Here is a 23,384-nt window from a genome sequence, read left to right as displayed (position 1 = left end):
CCTTAGAAGTCTACGGTGAATCTATCAGAGAGTTTGAGTTGACGGCTGCCCACTCTGTAAGCATTGTTGAAGATTGGATGCGCTCTAGGAAACTGGAGCTAGCGCATCATAAAACGGAGGTTATCGTGGTGAACAACCGTAAGTCGGTGCAGCAAGAAAATATCAGCGTCGGGGACTGCACTATTTCGTCAACGCGGTCCTTAAAACTCCTGGGAGTCATGGTCGACGACAAGCTCAAGTTCGGAATCACGTCGATCCTGCCTGCAAGAAGGATCGTCTGCGTATAACAACTTGCGGCCAGGCGGTATAACAAAACAGACGTCGTGAAAAAATATAAGGAATAGTAGCGGTCCTAAGTGACTTCTCTGTGGAACTCCAGATTGAATGCAGAAACTGTACGATTCAACGGAGCCCAATTTCACTGAAAGCTGACGATTGGTAAGGTACGTTTGAAGCCAGCATGCGAAGCCTTCAGATGTGCCTAAACGTCTTAGTTTGCGAAGCAATATTTGGTGGTCAATGCGGTCAAAACCAGCTTTAAGGTCTGTATATACTGTGTCTACCTGAGCTGCATCTTCCATCTGACGTAGGCAAAATGAACAGAACGGCAGTAGATTCGTGTTAATTGAGCGTTTAAAAAGACAATACTTAGAAAAAGGATAAAATTTTGCTTATTTAAGTTGAATGGCACTAAAAACATTCATAATAATACTATTACATTATCAAAGTAATGCAAGTGTTCGATATCTGAGACTGAAATATTCGAGCTTTGAATGTCGACCACGGAAGTGTTCGAAGTTTGAATTAAAACTAAATTGCAGTTTTTTAATGTTTTTCAATGTAATATTTCATCCTCAGTTTTAAAACTTTCCCGTGAAAATAAATAAAGTGTCATGCTATAAAACCATTTATGGGGGTAGAATAAAGATGTTTTCATACATTTTTCTTTGAAGAAAGTTTTAGAATATCTTAAATGTTCGATGTTTGAATCAGAACGGTATGGCCCAACTGAAAAATGATAAATATGCTTCCTTTAACTACGTAAGCCATAGTTCGACGATAAAGCTGTTTGTGTACGTTCCATCCGTACAATAACTGAATTAATTGACCAATTTGTGCAAAAGCTCAGTGAAGAGGTTAATGCCGAGATCCTGTGTGTGGAATGAATACCTAAATTTGCTGTCGATGTTCTACGGTCAAGCATGTAATTCAAATCAATTTTATGCAATTTAGCTGAGCCACAAAGTGCTACTAGGCTACAGTGTATTTGCGTCTCGAAAACCCGTCGGAGTAACGTTTCGAAAGCTATTTCAATTGCTTGGACATTCTTGGCAATGTTTAACTTTCATTTGAGTTAAAAGTTCAATTTTCCATCGCCCTCCTCGATGGTGGTGCCGCTCGTCTCTCGCCAAGTCCGAATGACTGAACCGTTCATTAGTGAAGCTCGGAGTCCGATGGATGCGTATCACAGCTGTAGCCGGTGGGTGCGGTTTGACTATGTGCAGCCTATTCGAGTTGTGGTTTGCCCTGGAATGCTTTCACTAGAAATACTTTCCAGAAACGTTAGTAGATTGCTTGTGGAGAAGCGCTGTGAAACTTTGAGTGGTAAACATAATATTCTTCAGCCATGTTGTGTGCCCGTTAGTTCTTCTTTATATTCAGGGGGAAATAGATTCGCACAAATGGTGAAAGAGAAGCTACCTATGCATCTATAGGCGAGCTGGGGAGCTTGGGGGAGAACTGAAAAAAAAGAAGGAAAGGGAGGAGATGCAAGCATCTACAGGAGTGCCCTGCAGCGATGCAGGACATCACCCAACGTAAAAATACTTTTATTCGTCCAGCTTATAAAAGTTTGTCAAGGGGAGATAACAGTTTTTAATTCTGTTTTCTCTATTTTCCACTTAAACAAATCGCTCTGGGCGTGCTTCGGTGTATCCCCTCCGTTCATATGTTCGTGTGCTTCTAAGTTTCCTTGAAAATCGAGTGAAAACTTGTGGCAAAAACTTTAATTGAAACCAATACTTGCCCGGATTCTGTGATGTGACCGATGGGGAGGGGAATTAGAACAAACATTCTCCCAATTTGCTGTTTGCGGTACAGTGTGTAGACTATTCCGAATTATGTTAATCTCTACTATTACTAGATAAATAAGATTTCTTTGTTTATTATAACATTGGTAGTTTAAGCTAAATGATATGGTATTTGCACAAACACGTATTTTATTGATTCTATAGTATTGATTTAGTAATATCAAGCAGATATGGATTGAGTAAACTTTTCTCTAATGTCGTTTTGAACTATACGAGCAGTCAACTCTCAGTTTAATCGTTCTATAAAACAAAACTATGACGCTTAAAGTTTAGTCGGAACGACTGGAAACATGTGAGGAAAGAAAACTTAGCTGATTGAAAGATATCATGCAGGATGTTGAAAGCATCAGTGGATGAGTGGATCTATAAGGATTTAAAGCAAATAATTTCACGAAAATTATTTGGCGTACTCAACCATATGACCACTTTTATCAAAAAGAACTGAGCTTATCTGAATAGCAACTTATAATTGCAGGCAATTGGTTTGTTTGCTTCATTTAGGATTAGCTATTTCTCCAGAGCACCTAAAACGGACTTAAGGAGTGGTTGACAAAAAGTGAGACTGGTAAAGTTCAGTTAATGATAATTCACTGGGAATAGTATAAGCTTATTGAAGTCCTAATTAAACGTCGTATTTTTATGTAGTCGTGCGATTACTAAAACAACAACTTACCGCAGCTCTCTACAAAATAAATTAATCTCAAATAGAAGCAGATACGGAAATGCTAATGAGAAGTTGACTAATTGCATACACTCTTTAGCCACGGCATGTCTTGAATGTGTTAACATGCTCAACCCTCAACATGTATGCTTCGTTGATCGCAGATTTAGCGGGATTCTATCGCCATGATTTAGCGCAAAAGAAGGGTGTACGTTTGATAGAAAAAGACAACCGTAAAGGCGGTGCAAGGTGCAAAATTTCATTAGAAAATACCTTATCTGGAAGCTTATTCCGTTGGCACGATATTACTGCGTAGCAATATTATACACCTGCACAGGCAGCATCCACTATTATTTTAATGTGCATGAAATGCAAACGACGTTTGCGGTAAGCAGGTTTGATTCATAACCGAGTTAAATTTGCAGTACCTTTACTGCATACCGAGTGATGAGGCATTTTCGAGGCTTATAGTGAGTGAAATTGAAGTGGAATTTAATTTGTGGCATTGAGGTACGCAAATAGGAAACCTCAATTTTGGAGAAACACGTAGGATTCATCGTATTCCAGCAGTTATTTGAAAAAATCCGAAAAATTCAAATAAATAATTTTTAATCACAATAAAAATATCCTCATACAACATGCTAGCAAAATATTGAGTACATAATATACGATAATCTATCAAACATTACCCAAATAGTACATCCTCGTTTTTTGGGAAAGTTTGCTCTTGAGTATGGAGCCGTGCACTTTAACAACATCTACGTGCGGATTTATTACCCTGAAGAATGCTAATTTGGTTGTTTTATATCCCGTAGAATATTTCCATAACTTCGTTATATAATCATACTTTATGCATAAGCTCCTGTTTACTTTGTAGGCGACAGTAATCTGTTGCCGAAACGTAATTGCAATTGTAATCGACTGTGCCTGTGCATAATAATTCTCCCATCGATCACGCTTGTCACAGCTAACTATTTCGTAGAGATTAAAAAACAGAAACGAGCATGGGTCTAGCTAAAAAACAATTATTGCGTTCAGTTACTACATCAAGCTTTGATGTGAACCATGTAATCGATTAGTTTCAAAGTCTGATGCACTTATACGGACATGTTAATCGTTTCCTGAAAATGAATTTGACAACATTGTGCTTTACCTTCTTGCTCGGATGGAATTTTAAAACATAGGCTTTACACATCGATTGTACTTCCGGTTCATCGATTCTGAATGGTATAAGCGTCAAAGCAGTCACTGCTATGTATCTTTTCATGAAAATACATGCAACCATAAGATACGTTCTCTCAATGTAGCATTAATTTTTAAGCTCAATTATCGAGTCAAATTTTTTGAACACAATTGCGAAATTCAAAGCTTTGATTTAATGTATTCATTGAGAAATGTTTTATTTCGTTTAGCAATGATGATGATGATGATGATCCTATCCCTTTCAGAGAGTTTTAAATGTAATGAAATTTAGAAATTTTAGAATATCTTTGTGTGTGTTATGCATCCCGCTCGATCAGTAGCAGTACTAACCTTTCGGATTTCAATAGTACATGCATTAACGCAATAGAGAAGAAAGCCCAAATGGACACAATATATGTTATACTGATAAAACCACATTCGATAACAACTTTATGCTTTGTAAACTATGACGACTTGAAGTATCCGAGCAATTTGACACAATCAACAGAATTTCCGGCGTTCCACAAAGAAGCCACCTGGGCTCGCTTCTGTTTACGCCGTACCTCAAAGATGTATCTTAGAATCTGCTATCGCAATAAACTCATTTTCAGCGTTACAAAGCATGCGACGATGCTGCTCCACCGCTCTATAAACACAATCTTATGCGATAATTCCAATGGCAATCCAATTACATTTCATAGACTAGATCATTTGACAGATCTCAGAGTTATATTAGATTCGAAGTTTAACTACTCTTCAATCACCATCAAAGCAAATCTACAACTGAAATTCATTTCTAAGATAGACCCCAGTCAGCATTTTCATATGCATAATTAGATTGCAAATAAGAGTTACGTACTGATATGTATCCAACAAAATCGTATTCGACGCGCAAAAGCCGCTTATCCGTACCCTTTTGGAGGCGATATACGCACTGAGGAATAATTTTGAGCGATACACTTATACAGGTATTCCAATACGATAAGATCCGATTAAGCGCGACAGCTATACAACTTTGTGCTGAAAATCGTATGTTTGTCAGCTCTTGGTATTATAAACAATGGAATATCAACATGTGCGTGCTTTATTAGGCTTTATTTACGAATCTGAATTTGTTAAGAGATATTTACGATAATTTTCGTACATTGATATACGAGTTGGTGCTGGCAGGGACGTGACTTCACAGACTCACAATGTCTATATACAGCATACAGTATACAGCATAATATATTATCAGTCATGAACAGAAGACGGAGTACCGACTTTTCAAAAGTGTGCTTTGGTTTAAAAATCTAAACATCTAATTTATTTATCGCATTATTAAATTTTATAGCGAAGACAGGAAATGTGGCCCAGTCCGAATCCTCCCGTGGATTTCACATTGTATAAGAAATTTAGTCTAAAATTGAGCTTGCCTTTAAATTAAAGCTTGGATTTCAATTTGAAATTGGATTCGAACTTTATGACTTGGGTTTTTATTTAAAATTGAATTGCAAATTTAACAGAAAATGGGACTTTAAACTGAACCTGAAACAGTTGAAACTGTACCTTAATTAGACTTGATATTGGATTTTAAGTGTGATATAAATTAAATTGGACTTGATTTTGGACAGATTTGGCTTGGAAATAGCATTTGAAATCAGGCCAAAAACCGGATTTAAATTTGAATTGAATTTTACTTGACATTTTATTTGTTTATTTGTTTGTTTTACAATTCATCTGACTTATACGTCTAAATGAACTTACTCTAATATCAATAATAAATTTGTTCTCACCAACCGCTTAAATTTACTCAGTGATTCGCCAAATTGGAAATGCTCGTTGCGGCCAAATTCGGTACGGTGAAACAGGTTAGTCAGCAATGATGACGGCCTCAAAGTCCTTTCAGCTGCACGGAAATTCATGAGCGACAATAATTTCGGTGAGTCAATTTCTCCATTTAACAGTTTGGCCACGAACAAAGCCTGTTGAATCTTACGTCGACATTCTAATGTATCTAATCCAAGCAAACGGCAGCGGTCAGGATACGGAGGCAAATTGTTTGGGTCACGCCAAGGCAGATTACGTAGAGCCAGTCGTATAAACTTTCTCTGAACTCGTTCAATTCGAAGGGTCCAATACAGCTGGTGTGGAGTCCACACTATACACGCGTTTTCGAGGATCGGTCGGACTAATGCGCAATGTGCTTTGAGACAATGTGGGTCACTGAAATTTCGGCCAATTTTGGCTATAAATCCAAGCTGGCGCGTTGCTTTTGAGATTATCTGTGCACGATGACGATCAAATGCCATTTTCGAGTCTAGTGTGACACCAAGATCGTTAACGCAATCGACCCTTCTCAATACCTGTCCGTTAATTCTGTAGTCATATACGATCGGCGATTTGATACGGTGGAATGTCATAATCTCGCATTTAGTAATGCTGATGGTCATGTGGTTCGATTTACACCATTTACATCATTGGAGTTGATATCGGACACAAAATTGGATTTGAATCAAAAATTTAGATTAGAATTGAAACTGGTTTTAAAATTAATCATGAAATTGAACTTCAATTTAGGCTTTAAGTTAAATTTGAAATTTTAATTAAAATTGGACATAAAACTGGTCTTTAATTTGGACTTACACAACTTGAAATTGGACTTAAATTTGACTTGAATTTGAGTATTGGATCGGTATTGAAAGTGGAATTAAGTAGGACTTAACATAGGTTTTACATTGCACTATATGGGCCAGAAATTAAAATTTCGGGACAAAGATATTTGCGGTTAAACGGCATGTCTCACTCAGCTCAATGTGCTCTTCGGCAACCTTTTGAATAAAAAATTGTTGCATATTTTGAAGGGGTCGTCCAATATTTAAGCGTTACTTGAACAACAATTTAAGTAATAACTTGAGTAAACTTGTTTCACTTTTTTGGTTTCAAAATATTAAAGATAAACCAATTTCAAGTATTTTTTCTGAATATGTGAAACTTCTACCTTTTACCCATTTTCAGCAATAGACCTTTGTTTATAAACGACCCCTCAAATCACATTTCTTCTTGTAACATGTTTATTTCAACAGACAGCTCTATGTGATGTTCTAGAAAATATTTTGCACATAAAAGAGGAATATTTTTGCTGAAGACTGTTTTGCGTTATATGCATTTATTAATAAGATATAACTGATTTTAGGTTAAAAACCGTCTGATGAAAAATCCGAATAGCTTAGCCATCTGTAATTAGTTTGCATACCAATTTGTAGGGAATTATTAAAGCTATCTGCCTAAAAGTGTATTTCAGAGAATACCTGGGATTACCATGGCTGGGAATACCTGAGAATAGTGTGGATTTTTTTTCATACATTGTATAACTTAATAAATATGCGTCCTGGCGGCAAATATTCTTCACAGAAAATATGTATTTCAACATACTGAATAACTTTGTAGAACATTTGAAAGCAATAAAATAATCGTGTACAAAGTTATTGAGTGTAATTGATTTTTAAGTGCTCTTTTTTAACACATCATTATATTTCGCAACCGGTAAGAGATAGATAGTTACTTTATTCAGCAAAGTTGCTTATTTTAGGATGTTCTGCAACTTTTGGAGAAAAAAACTTTTTTTAAATTATTTAGGAAAACAAAAGCTTGTATCACCCGAATAAGTGAATTCATGTTCACCCTAATAGTACCGAAGAATGTGCTATATTTTATTATTCTACTTCTCCGAAGACACCAACCTTGAAAAAATACACATTTTTCATCAGACGGTTTTTAGCCTAAAAACAGTTATATCTTATTAATTAATGCAGAAAAAACAAAACAATCTTCAGCAAAAATATTCCTCTTTTATGTGCAAAATATTTTCTAGAACATCACATCGAGCTGTCTGTTGAAATAAACATGTTACAAGACGAAATATGATTTGAGGGGTCGTTTATAAACAAAGGTCTATTGCTGAAAATGGTTAAAAGGTAGAAGTTTCATATCTTCAGAAAAATTACTTGAAATTGGTTTATTTTTAATATTTTGAAACCAAAAAGGTGAAAAACAATTTACTCAAAAAGTTATTACTTAAATTGTTGTTAAAGTAATACCTAAATATTGGACGACCCCTTCACAATATGCATCATTTTTTCATTCAAAGTTGCCGAAGACCACTTTGAGCTGAGACATGCCGTTTAACCGCAAATATCTTTGTCCTGAAATTTTAACTTCTGGTCCATAGTGTATTGGCATATTAGGCCATTACAAATATTTTTTAAAGTTTTTGTCCTTCGGATGCTGGGCGACTGAAGGGGGAGAGGAGGGGGTCGAAAAAAACAAGGAGATTTTTTGAATCACGCAAAAAAATAGAGTTTTTAGGAATTTTTACTTGAAGTTTAATGGTGAATCCCGAATCTATTCGTGGTTTTCATTTATACGCTATTATTTTCCATGCAAAAACCTTCCAAAATAGATTGAAAAACGAAAGAGGTTTTTTGCCGATTTTCGGAAATTACATTTTAAATTAGACTTGAAGTTGGACCTTAATCGAACTTCAACATGCCCTTTAAATTTGACTTTGAATTGGGCTTGAAATTAGTCTTGAAATTGGACTTCAAATATGAGTTGTAATTGAAATTAAATTAGACACAAAATTGGACTTGCGATCGTAGGTATAATTGGAATTAAATTAGACTTGAAATTGGTCATGAATTGGGACAATAAATTGGAATTGAGATCGATGGCGAAATTGAAATTCAATTAGGTTTGAAATTGGCCGTAAAATGGAACCGTAAAATTGAAATACAAATTTGACTTGAAAAATGACTTAAAATACGTAGTGTAGTTGGAATTTAATTACACTTGAAATATGGTTTCTATGTGGTTAGACATGAAATTGTAATTGAATTGAATTTTTAAAACCTACTTAAAAAAGGATTAAAATTGGATTTGATATTATAGTTAAATTTGGATTTGAAAGCAGATCTCTTCTTACGAAATTAATTGAGTAATCGTAAAAATACCGAGTTATTGAATTGACAACTCCAGGCCAGAGATAGAGATAAAGAGAGATATTTGACGTGGTTATCGACTGTATTCAATAATTCTTTAGACTTGGGTTTTATCGGCTCATCAGTCAGAAAAAAAATAAACGAAATTTAGCTTTGCCCTAACGTTTCAACATTATATTATGTCTTTTTCAAAGAGCTGTAAGGGAAAGGGGTACACAAAATATATATGGTTTTACATTAATCGGAAACATTTCTTACAAACATTACGAATATGGCACAAGCAACCAATGATAATTTCTATCAAGAAATCAATAGAATTTTTGGGGACACAGTACACGCTTTATTCAAAGACTATGCAATTGCAAACAGAAAACTTGGCAATATGAATAGCAGGAAATCTTTCTTAATCCGCTATCGTAAAAGAGGTGTATTCCCTAGCCACATCGCAAACAATTTCCGATTTACATACCCTTTAATCGAAGAAAACAGTCCGTTCATAGACAAATTGTACCGATGCATATCAAAATTCAAGAAATCTGTCTTGAATATTGAAATAAAACACACATATTTTAAAATTCGCTCCCTGAAGAACATCATGTCCGCTACTATTGACCAAATTATTACGGCCGTCCCAACAGAAACCAGCCAGTCCTTTCTTGCAAGTCAACAATCCTATTACGACAAACATTTGCGAAGTCAGACTACTTCCACAAAGAAGAAATTTGATCGATTGTTTAGAACCGTTATGGAAGGTAGAAGTAAACAAATACCGAAAGGGAACCCAAAAGCTGTCCACAATGGAACCACAAAAATACTACCACCAGAAACAGAATTCTTGCTAAATCTTGGCCCTAAATTTGCTTTACCCCAAACCATTTCGAACACAATCCCATATTTTCATCTGATTGCGGACATAGAATGTATCTTGAAGGCAAATTCCGACATAGATGTGCAGAATAGAAACCGCTGTGGATTAGCAAACATTATACAAAATCATCTATACCAGTCATCCAATCGCAGCAAACAGTGGGAACCGCTTGCTCTAACATGTGAACGGGCGGAAAGAGTAACCAAAACATTCTTGAAGTCCAATCCAGACATTATTGTGGTACAATCAGACAAAGGCAACAAAACCGTAGTTATGTGTGCGTCAGACTATAAGCAAAAGATGTCAACGCTTCTTGAGGATTCCAAGACATACAAACTGTTGACACGAGACCCCACGTCAGGTTTTCAGCGTAACACCAACTCTCTTATCGAGCGGCTACACAATCTGAAACTTATAGACCGAAAAACAGCCTCTACTTTAAAATCACAAAATGCATCATGCCCAAGAATCTACGGACTTCCGAAAGCACATAAACCCGGCTTGCCTTTGAGACCAGTGGTACCTAATATGACTGCCCCGTCTTACGAACTTTCAAAGTTTGTGGGAAAAATGATTCAAAATTCAATCGACAGTTCGTACAATATCAAGGATTCCTTCGAATTTTGTGATTTTATCAATAGTGTTACACTACCGCCTGGATACTCGTTGATTTCACTAGATGTAGTGTCATTGTTCACCTGTATTCCGAAAGACCTAGTATGCCATGACGTGATATGTGGTTGGGAACAAATTAAACCACACGCCAAAAACATTTGTTTAGATTTGTTTCTTGAGTTAGTAGAATTCTGCATTGACGCCAGTTTCTTCAAGTTCGACGGTCGGTTTTACAAACAGACTTTTGGTACAGCTATGGGCAACCCGCTATCACCTACAATAGCAGACCTTGTCACAGAAACTCTATTAGACTGCGTTTTAAAACAACTGAATGTAAAACTACCGTTCATCAAAAAGTATGTGGACGATTTGGTTACAGCCATTCCACTGGACAAACTGGATCATGTAGTCGACACTTTCAACAGTTACAATCCCAATATCCAATTCACTTGTGAGATTGAGGAGAACAACCGGTTACCCTTTTTGGACATGCTGTTAGTGAGGCACGACGACCAGCACATCTCCACCGAATGGTATCAGAAACCCATTGCGAGTGGCCGTTTCCTAAATTATCTGTCAGCGCATCCCCCACATCAAAAAATAAATATGGCCATCAACTTCATCAACAGAGTCGACAAACTGTCTCCCGGTCTGTCAGAAGCGTCGAAATTGGAGATAATGCACCGACATTTGGAGCTGAATGATTATCCGAAAAAACTACGCAACCGCCTCATCAATAGAAGAAACACCCGACAAAATATTGTCAACCAACCGGACCAAAACAACGCAGATACTACTTACCGGTCAATATTATACATTCCCTACCTCACTGACAAAACAGGCAAATACCTGAAAAAAGACTACTCTAGCGTAAAATTAGCCACACGAAACACAAACTTAGCTAAACAATATTATACACAAACAAAAGATAAAATAGCAAAAGACGAACACTGCAATGTAATTTATGGCATCCCCTGTAATGATTGTAAGTCACAGTATATAGGTATGACAACGAACAAATTAAAAACTAGAATTAGTGGACACAAATCAAACATAAATGCGTTACAAAAATTGATTAGCTCAGATACTAGTTTCGATGATTCACAATTTACAACACTCAGTGAAAAAACAGCATTGTTGGCACATTGTATAAAAACAAAACACACTTTCAATCTTCACGACACAACAATACTCGACCAACACCAGAATATGGCAGCACTGCCGATTCTCGAGATGTGCCACATAGCGACAAACACCAACACAGTCCACAAGAGAAGTGACATCGCAGGCCTTAGTACAACTAGAGTGACTATATACAGAGTGGCGACAAGTCATCCCAAATGTATGCAATGCGGCTTTTCCAAGGTTTTTCTTTCTCTTTCCTGCATACGCGTTGGATAGGTTGTCTGCTCGATTGGAATGACACTGACAGATAATTATCATTCCAATTTTGACATTGTCGCCACTCTGTATATAGTCACTCTAAGTACAACATACGCCGGCATCTTTCATACCATTGTCAACAATAGCAAACAGAACGCAGGACAAACCGCTGCATGTGAATGATGTGATGGCGGTATGAGCAGAATTGTTTAGTGTGTGATGTTAGTGTACGTTTCTGTTTTTATTTTTGTTTTTATTTATATGCATGTGAGTTTTTTTTTCGTCTACACTATACGTTTATATATTAAGAAACCTTTGACAATTCATATAACAGGACGATACATTTGACGCACAATGACGATACCTATATAAACAATAATACGACAAAACGAATAGCTATGTAAGTACACTGAGAAAAAATTGTTTGTAAGAAATGTTTCCGATTAATGTAAAACCATATATATTTTGTGTACCCCTTTCCCTTACAGCTCTTTGAAAAAGACATAATATAATGTTGAAACGTTAGGGCAAAGCTAAATTTCGTTTATTTTTTTTTCTGACTGATGAGCCGATAAAACCCAGGTCTAGAGATAAAGAGAGAGTTAGATACAGATGGAGAGAGGTTAGGAGATAGAGATACAGATGGAGAGAGGTTAGGAGATAGCGATAGAGATAGAGATAGAGATAGCGATAAAGATAGCGATAAAGATAGCGATAGAGATAGAGTTAGAGATAGAGATAGAGATAGAGATAGAGATAGAGATAGAGATAGAGATAGAGATAGAGATAGAGATAGAGATAGAGATAGAGATAGAAATAGAGATAGAGATAGAGATAGAGATAGAGATAGAGATAGAGATAGAGATAGAGATAGAGATAGAGATAGAGATAGAGATAGAGATAGAGATAGAGATAGAGATAGAGATAGAGATAGAGATAGAGATAGAGATAGAGATAGAGATAGAGATAGAGATAGAGATAGAGATAGAGATAGAGATAGAGATAGAGATAGAGATAGAGATAGAGATAGAGATAGAGATAGAGATAGAGATAGAGATAGAGATAGAGATAGAGATAGAGATAGAGATAGAGATAGAGATAGTGATAGTGATAGTGATAGTGATAGAGATAGTGATAGAGATAGAGATAGAGATAGAGATAGAGATAGAGATAGAGATAGAGATAGAGATAGAGATAGAGATAGAGATAGAGATAGAGATAGAGATAGAGATAGAGATAGAGATAGAGATAGAGATAGAGATAGAGAAAGAAGGAAAGAAGCAAGATGAATGACCTATTCCTTGTTTTCTTTTTCTGCTTCTTATTTGATGTTTTAGGCACATTTCAAATCATGTAATCACTCTCTTATAATTAAAATAGAGTGTCTAAACTTTCGTATGTTTTCAGCTATTATCATTATAAACGATAAAATATCAACTTGTGCGCGCTTGATTATGCTTTATTTATGATTCCGAAATTGTTAAGAGATGTTTACGATAATTTTCGTACAATGATATACGAGTTGGTTCCTGCTGGGTACTGACACGAGGTCTTCATATATTGGAACTTTTGTACTTGATTTGTAAAATGAAATGGTTAAAAATGAGAATTATACTCTTAATACCTCGAAACGGTGGTCTTCTCGTTCAATGAGGGGCCCAACAGTTTCAAGAAAAGATGAATTTTTAACAAATCTTGTCATGTGATACTTCCTAAATTTGCAATGAAATAACTAACAAGAACAATGCTATTCTGTAAAGAAGAAGAGCAAGGCTTTCAAATGGAGTAAAAAAATGATGGCAGCCATCTTGGATTTGGTCGCCATATTAGATTTTATCAAAATATCTCCGTTTTCATCATGGGTCCACCAATCGATTTTAAGTTGATTTTCGGCATATTGTTGGGACTTATCAAAGGCTTGTCGCCTACCAAAAATCAGCAGCATATGTTTGAAGAAACCTGGGAAATTGCGATGAGCAAACAGTACCACCCAAGGGCCTATTCGGTGGATTACTGAACTGAAACAGCAGACCAAAAGCGAATCAGATGGCTTACGCGGTGCTGTTTTGCAAGTGCTGCCTTCATACCGACAATATAATTAATTTAGTATGGATTTTTACTCAATATGCTAGAGGCGTTCCGGGCGCATCTGCCTCGCACATTTATAGGTAGTAGTGCAAATCTGTAGTGTATTGTTATATAGCGGCAAAGCTTTTATTTGGGAAAGCGCAACATAAGAAAAGTAATGTAGGCTGAATTTAGTAACATGCTGAAAATACCCTCAGGCAAAGGGTAAAAGGCAAAAGGCAAAAGGCAAAAGGCAAAAGGCAAAGGCAAAGGGCAAAGGGCAAAGGGCAAAGGGCAAAGGGCAAAGGGCAAAGGGCAAAGGGCAAAGGGCAAAGGGCAAAGGGCAAAGGGCAAAGGGCAAAGGGCAAAGGGCAAAGGGCAAAGGGCAAAGGGCAAAGGGCAAAGGGCAAAGGGCAAAGGGCAAAGGGCAAAGGGCAAAGGGCAAACGGCAAAGGGCAAAGGGCAAAGGGCAAAGGGCAAAGGGCAAAGGGCAAAGGGCAAAGGGCAAAGGGCAAAGGGCAAAGGGCAAAGGGCAAAGGGCAAAGGGCAAAGGGCAAAGGGCAAAGGGCAAAGGGCAAAGGGCAAAGGGCAAAGGGCAAAGGGCAAAGGGCAAAGGGCAAAGGGCAAAGGGCAAAGGGCAAAGGGCAAAGGGCAAAGGGCAAAGGGCAAAAGGCAAAGGGCAGAGGGCAAAGGGCAAAGGGCAAAGGGCAAAGGGCAAAGGGCAAAGGGCAAAGGGCAAAGGGCAAAGGGCAAAGGGCAAAGGTCAAAGGGCAAAGGTCAAAGGTCAAAGGACAAAGGGCAAAGGGCAAAGGGCAAAAGGTGAACAAAATTGATAAAATAGAATGAATAACTCGTTATTTTCAATACAAATTATAAAAAGACAGTTTGATGATCACATTTTCAATGTGTGGCAGATGTACTGCTTTTCCTATTGAACATTTCTACGCCAGTGAGTGTTTCAAGTTTGAATTTCAAAAAATAATTCTATGATAGAACCTGTCAGAAGGAAGAAAAAGGTAGTTGTTTCCACGACAGGGATGCCTTATTTATTCATCTATCGCCCTTCGCTCGCTGAGATTGGTCAATCAAAATGTGGGATTTCGCAAATTTACAAAACATACAATCGTTTCCGCTCGAGAGGAAATGAATCCAATCTGGCGTGAAATATCGTTCGATTACGGTCCTCTTGCGCACTGCGCACTTGCCTCTTGCCTTCGGTGAATGCGAAACGTGCACCGGAATAATGCAGTTCGCAGCTGCATCCAATACTCGACAACGCATGCATTTCAGCAGCAGCCAGTGGGAGGAAATAATATTGAAGTCTATTTTTCTGCTGTTCTTTTCATTTCGTTGAAGTTGTTGCCGTGGCATTGGAAACAGACGAGTAAGCTTCGGTCCTCGTTTCTTCGTTCGCCCGTCGATAACGATTTCTCGATAAATCATACTAACGAGTGGGTGAACTGCACTTTTACATAATTGAAGAAAATTGTGTTATGAAGCTATGATCTCTTGGCGTTTTGTTTACGTTCAGCCAGGAATAGCAGCAAAAGACTGTTTGTCTTTTTATCTGTGCCGAGAAGACGGCACGTAGAAGTAATCTTTTGATTCAATCAATATGATGTCTCTTTGCCTGGTAGCATGAATGGAAATTGCAAGATTTCTTTCACGGTTTGAACAACTTTGTATGTTAAACATCAAACGAGTAAACTTGTAGCCATATTTCAAATTTTGTTGAAACAGACAGTAAAGTTCAACTTCTATTGTTTCCTTGCGAATTTTCTAGAAAATGAATTTTTCCTCAAACATTTATAAATTCTATTTTTCGGAACAAAATTTGTATTCAACAAATCTAACATATAAAGCAAAGTCATGGGTATAAACGTCCTGCTCAGAACTTGACTCTTCTTTATCGACAGACTTCGCAGCCAGCTATTAGAGAACATGACAGCTACGGGGCTAGTGCAACGATCCTACTGGCTCTATCTAGCAGTACCGTCTAGCCGAGATTCGTACATATGACGACTGACTTGTTATGTCTCCATCGTACCTCGAAACCAAGTAAGCGGCTACCTGCCTAACTAACATATCTAACATATAGAATAGTCTTAAAATCCTGGAGTTGCTCAATCAGGTATTGTAACAAGCATTTTGAAAACAATTTTCATTTTAAATTGCACCAATAATGCATCGAACTGCGGCGGCGCCATACTGATGCGATGTTGACGTTCACTGCCGTTTGCATGTTCAATTTCGGATGAAATGAATCAAGTGCTCTGACAGAACTGTTTGCGAATCCCTTTGGTACAATTCCAAGCAGATAGTCGGCAACGTTGAATCAACAAGACAGACGGGCGTTTTCTGCTGAAATTATTTATCTGCTCTATCGACTGTCAACGGCAAACTCAGCAAAAGGAAATGTGTATCCGAATGGCATCGACAACCTGTACACAGGTCGTACCGAAGCTTATTTGGCTACCGAATAGGCACTATTTCTATTTCAGATGGATGAAAACCAAACTCAATTTGTTGTGGGTTGGGAAAAGATATCTTGGAATTTCAGTATGCTTTGAAAGTATAAAGTCGCAATAAATCTATAGAAGAATTTTCATAGGCAGCAATTTTTTGCTCCAATTTAAAAATGCTAAAAAAATACTAGTTTTAATTTGTCTTTTCATACTTGAACTGGGATGTAATTAAGTGGAAAAAAGCAAAGCCATGGGTATAAAAACGTCCTGTTGAGAACTTGACCCTTCTTTGTCGACAGAATTCGCAGCCGGCTATTAGAGTATAGGAATCCTGTTACAGGATAGTTACGGGGCTAGTGCAACGATCCTACTGACTCCATCTAGCAGCACCGCCTAGCCGAGATTCGAACATACGACGACTGGCTTGTTAGACCAGCATCGTACCTCGAAACCAACTAAGCGGTTAATTGAATGAACTTGTATCTTTTCAATGTAATTCAATGTTCACATAGTTCATGTAGCTATGAATACGGAAATTGTAATTATTTTAACGTTGCACTGATCTAGTCAGATTTTCTGTTTATAAATTCATCTACATTTACTGACCAGCAAACAAATAAGCTTGAAAAATTATTACAAAAATCTTTAATTTTAGCAACACTCTGGTAAAAAGTATTTTAAATTGTTGTTTATAGAGCACTACATCATTATATGCAGTAAAATTATGGCATTTCCCCAGCGAGCAAGACAAAATTTTATGACTAGATTGACTCCTGCAGCTTGCAGTACAACGTGTTCTATTCCCGGGGCATAAAACTGAGCGGTTTCTAGCCCAACTCCAGGTGATAAATCAATATGGCAATGGATAATTTCCTTCTCATTTAACACCACCAGTGCAGACATGATACCGGAATTAAGTGCCAATAAAACAGCGATATAAATCAGCACCTGCTGGTTTGTCGGAGTGGAGTGCAGAGAAAAAAATCCTCATGTGAGTTGCTTTTAGATCATGCGGCAATGCACTTTAGCGAGTCAGTTGTGTGCTATATAAATTCGCACGGAACATGACTGACATGTTTCGTATTTTCTAGATTTAATGCGTCGATGTGAATTATGCCATGTTCAGCTACGTTAGCTTCATATGAAAAATATCCAGGAAAAAATATCCAGGACTAAACGGTACGCATTTATTGAAATAAGGAACATGAATGTCCCCGGTTATTACGCGTAATTTACTCGCATATTGTTTTTTTTTGTCAGCAGTTATTTGTTGTTAACATCACGCAGTGCTTTTGAAGTACAAACTGCTTAGTAAGAAATAAATTCTAATGTTTCTGTCGTGGATTTATTTAGAAACCGCATAATTTGAAGCTGATAAACGACGAAAGCGTGCTCTTTATTGTAACCTTCAAACTTCCAACTTTCTTTTACTTCACGACTAAGCTCGTTGTAATGTGCCACTAATGCACCAAAGTAAACTAATGATCGATGACATTTCAAAAGTATTTCCATCTTATACTTCAACACCCGGAGGGTAATTACGCTATTTACCTACCATGTTCTTGACCTCATTTCTGACAATTTCTATGTTCTGCGACGGACACGGTTTGACGCATATGGAAAACAGTTTCGAAATTGACTTCTCGGGATCTCTGACGTTTCTGAAAATGATTGCAGTATTAAAATATATTTTCCGGAAGGTTTTGCGGACATCCACCTTTGTTATGGCTTCGCTAATTATGATAGCAACGGCAGCGTAGCAGGAGTATGGTTGTGGATTTACTGATCGTCGGCTACCTAATGCAAGTAAGTGAACACAAATGCAGAAGTGTTCGTTTTGTTACACAATGATTTTAATTCAGGGACGTCTATGATGCAAGCAAAAGTGGAGGCGAATCCTCAATTTATGAAAAATATTGTTGTTGTTTTTCATACCTGTCGGACTGTGTTCATCGCACGTGGTAATCTAGTGTGCTATGCGTGACGTATGAAGTTTTCAGATACTAATTCAACACCTAACACGATATGTTTAAAATAAAATTGAAGCGAAACTAAAAGAGATAGGTGTTTTACGTCAAAGAACGAATTGGAGAACGGTACAGAGCTTTAAATTGGCGAATAACAGCAATCAGTATCATCACACTTTTTTTTGCTACTAAAAAGTTATTAAATTTCATGAAGTAGTAGGTTTAAGACCAATTTTCAGTACAAAATTCTGCCAATATTCGGGAGACACTGATAGTAGCTTGCTCTGCCGGTCAAGGTGGTCCCTGCATGCATCTGTGTAAGTGAGTTCGAATATTCATTCCGGCGCGCGTGCCAAAATAGTTGAACAAACACCAAAACAGAATTTTGCTGAGCATACTAATACTTATGCAAAATTTACCACCTTCGCAAATAGAAGCGTCGCTGATGCTGACGCATGACATTTTTATGGAAAAATAACAGAGAGGCCAGTCTTGTTAATAATAGGGTCTTCGATGATAGTCAACTTCCTAAGGAGAAGTTTAACCCTTGTGTGGGCGACGATTTTTCTCTACGTAAAAGGGCGACGGGGTACCCGTGTATCCAGGTCCAGGTTGTAGCGCATCGACTCCTGGCGAAAGTTAGCAGGCTACGGTGGGCCGGACGCGTCGTAAGGATGCCGGATAACAGTGCGACGAAAATAGTCCTCTTCAACAACCCCACCGGCTCCAGGAACAGGGGGGCCCAACGTGCACGATGGCTCGCCCAGGCCGAAAGCGATTTGCGACTTCTGAGACGACTAGGAAATTAGCGACGAGTGACCCAAGACCGAGTTGAATGGAGACGAGTGCTTGAAACAGCACGAGCCACCCCGACTCTATGCTGCTGAAGATGAAGAAGTATCAAAATAGGTACACTGGTACCCCGTCGCCCACATTAGGGTTAATCTAATTGGTTTTCTAACGGGACGACGAAGCTTTCACTTACTGCTCGTGATGTTGTACATCCGTGTTTGGGTGTTAGTTGCGAATCTTACCGCGGGCGTTCCGTTAAAGTGACCATATAAGGATATTCATTACACTAGTTAACAAAATAAAACAAAAAGCCTGAACTCACTAAGCTGAAGGTGATTTTTCATGTAAAATTGACCGCTGAATCCGAAAATGTGGTCAGAAAAATTTAAAGTAGAATAGTTTTTGAGACATACATTAAAGCTGAAATTTTGCTTAAAGAAAGAAAGTACATGCACATAAACACAAATTTCTCCGCCTGCGGTGCACCAATTTCAAATCTCTTTTTTCCATATTACCAGTTATGACTATTTTACTAAAACAGTAATATTTGCGCATTTGAATGTCATGCTTATGATCATGCTTGAAGAGTGATTGAGTTTAATGGTAAGAATTGTGAAAATAGTAAGAACAGTTACTGCAGGGATGGTTCCTCCTCAGAAGAAAAAAAGAGAAGAGAAAAATTCAAACTGTGCTCAGCCTTCAACGCGATTTATTCTGCTCCGTTTCATTTTAACTTTTCTCTTTCTTGCTGAACGCAGTTGTATGAGCAACCGCACACTGTGCTACTCATTGAGGAGAATGTTAATACACGTTGAATACGTTGATGCGATGCGCTGACGTATGACAACTACGGGTAGTTTTAACATCGGTAGTGCGTTGAGAAAAAACGACGATTGTCAGTAGCGGTCATTGCCATCAGAAAAATATTAATCCATTAATGCAGTTGAATCATGATTCTTACATTTAGTATATTCAGTTGAGTTTGGCTCCTCGTGAACGCAACTGCATCATATGGTTAGGCATGTGACAACGGCAACAGTGCGAAAAATGTTATTTAGATATGACAACATTTGAATTCCGATGCATTTGCTTCTTCACGCGCACCACCGGAATGTCCCATTATAAACAAAGGTAATTCTCCGCTAAGATTCAAAATTTAACGACTTTTGATTGTCTTGACGCCTCTGAGTCTATAGTTGCTGTACGCACACCGGTTGTTTTGTTTTCACGTTTACTGCTGTAGCTACCGAAAGGACCGGGAGCAAAACCGAAAGTTGCTCATTTAAAGAGCGCATTAAGAAGTTTTTCTGCGCGTCAGTTTTTCTCATTATGTTTAGTCTGTTTCTCATTGTGTGGATTTATTTCTCATTTCTGAAAGCAGTTCTGCTCATTGTGTTGAACAAAAAAAGTTGCACTTTTTGCACAATGAGTGAGGAAATAACAAGCCTGACAGTTAGAAAAATGAGCGTAACAAAGCATGAGTTTAAACGTGAAAATAATCCACAGAAACTCTGTTACGCCTGTGGAAACTATATTTTTACAACCCTGGTTAATTTCACTGCTTCATTGCAAACTGCGTTTCCATTTGCGAGTCCATTTATATAGATCATGACAAGCAATTCGATAAATGTTATGCCAATTAAGTTAATGCTGATTAGTGTTTGGATATAAAGGGGCTATTCGAAGTTACTGTTTGGATGTAAAGGGGCTATTGGTGAGCCCTATGACCCAGCGGAATGGCGTTTGTTCATAGACAGCATTAAGCAGAGTTTGAAGACTGTATAGGATACCGCCTCTAGTTTCTGAAAATAAAAACCAGAAGTTGACGCTAGTGTTTCATCATGCGTCATGTGTGAAAATATGCTTGTAACTGTCAATGTTTCCCTGTTGAATACAACAGATGTCGTTGCTTGGTAACGCATATTGTACGTATTGAAAACAACCCAATTTTGTGCAACCAAAAATTTACTCAGTTTGGCAACAGCACTCTCTCTTTCATCTCTGTTTCTTTTGTGTTTACCGTTAAAGGCGGTATAACGTTTGACATTTGAACCAACAAATAGTTGGTAAATATTGTTTATCGCGTCCATGTCGAAATTTGATTTCTTTGAAGTGAAATGTCGCAAAAATATTCAGCTCCCATCTGGTATCCTATTACTACATCAGGGATACAAATAATCCTCGATTCCCGTAGCCCATGCTACAAGTATGTGAATAAATAAATAATAAAAATACTAAGCATGAGTCAAATGGCTCTACCTACATATAATTAAATACAGTTGAACATAATTGGAAAAATTGCTCCGACCTTAATGTTGATGCGTGTGGGTTTGAAAAATAAAGAGAGGAAAGATGGAAAGATAGACACACAGAGAGAGAGAGAGAGAGAGAGAGAGAGAGAGAGAGAGAGAGACAGAGACAGAGAGGTATATTTGTGGCATGTGGACAAGTAAAAGCTTAAAGTAAGGGGGTGTTTGCAAGAGCATGATACTTAAATGCGCAAACATTACTTTTTTAGTAAAATGGACTTAACTTCTACAATTTTCAACCGATTGTTATTAACCCCATGATTTCTTTGTTTTTTATCGGTCTTTAAGACCCATATTCCAAACAAATGCGTTCTTTTTTGTTTTGTTGTGAACAAATTCTCAAATATTTACAGTACTATTATTCTTACAGAAAAATGAAGTTGAACTAGTCGATAGCAAATTGGTGCACCGCAGCCGGAGAAATTTGTATTTATGTGCATGTACTTTCTTTCTTTAAGCAAAATTTCAGCTTTAATGCATATCTCAAAAACTATTCTACTTTAAATTTTTCTGACCACATTTTCGGATTCAGCGGCCAATTTTACATCAAAAATCACCTTCAGCTTACTGAGTTCATAAATGCTGTTAACTAGTGTTATAAGTCGTATAATCTGTCGGATTATATTACAGTTTCATAACATAAGCATATTAATTTGGTTGAAATTGTTTAAGAGACAATCCGAGAATGGATTGCCCCAAATAGAAATCTCACAAATGGAAATATTGTTGATTGGTGTTCTCAATGCTCATCCAGATTGGAATATACCGAAAGACCCCCGGACCCTATTAAAAACTCCCAGATGTCTCCAAATAAAAGAGATGAATGAATATTGAAATGAATGCCAAATACTGGCACCATGGTTTGGCACAAAGTTTTTGATATAAAAGTCTTCAAAATAGCTCAAAATTAGTTATCACCGATATGTTTATTTCGGTTAATATAGAAGTGTACACAAACAGTGTAAATCACTTTTAGCCAATATTGGTCAATATTCATGAGCTTCCATACATTCCATCAATGATAATCGGCATTTACTATGAAGTGAGCAAATCACAAGGTGCTGATGAAGTTTTGTCCCTGACGATAAAAGAGCTCCTATGGTTCCTGTATTCTGCAGTACTCATCAATTATCACCAGATTATGAAGTGCGTTAAAATTTCAATGCGTAATACATATCCATTAAATGTCCGACTAAAAATATATGTTCCCATGATACGTGAACCACCGTGTTTTCAAAAAATGTTGGACTAAAGAACTAAACAGTTATTTCGCGTTGGTATTGGCATTGATAACGGGTGGCAACTAAAATTTTGAAATTTTTTCGCGGCCCTTATGCTCAACAACAAACGAGCTCAGAGAGAAATGAGAGTATGTTTGTGTTAGCTCTCTCTCCTCTTTTTGTTAATATATTTTGTTTTGTTTATGCTTGCTCAGTTTTGCTCAAAATGGCGTCGAAACAAGAAGCATTTCGGGAGCGCGTTGTACACTTCTACGAACTGCAACAGAAATCTCGGCAAAAAGTATACGGTACAACATTTAAAAAGCAATTATGTTGCAGCTTCGACTGTTTACCATATTCTAAGATGCCCAACAATTATTCGCACGCAAGGTAGTAGAAGAGCTGCCAAAATTATGAACGCAGAAGGACATCGTTCTCTTTCTCGTTTCTTCAACAACAAGCCCTCTGGTTTGGCTATCAATTAAGATGCACCAGACGAATGTTTGAAGAAAATTTTAATCCCGTTTCTACAAAAACATCATGCAGATGGACAACACGTGTTTTGGTCGGATAGAGCATCATCGCATTACGCCTTAAAAACACAATCGTTCCTAAATACCCATTCCATCCCATTTGTGTATGTATGTGTATGTATGGGGGTAGCCACCATCACCTCAATGGTTTCCCATTGTATGCAAGTAGAATTACTGCAGAATCGAATTTATCTACCTAGCAACTTTCATGTCAATGCTGTTCGTGAAGGACCAAAAGGGGTTGGGTGGATCT

Source organism: Sabethes cyaneus, chromosome 3 (genome assembly GCF_943734655.1).
Source record: "Sabethes cyaneus chromosome 3, idSabCyanKW18_F2, whole genome shotgun sequence".
Taxonomy (NCBI): Eukaryota; Metazoa; Arthropoda; class Insecta; order Diptera; family Culicidae; genus Sabethes; species Sabethes cyaneus.
This window is presented reverse-complemented; position numbering follows the sequence as displayed.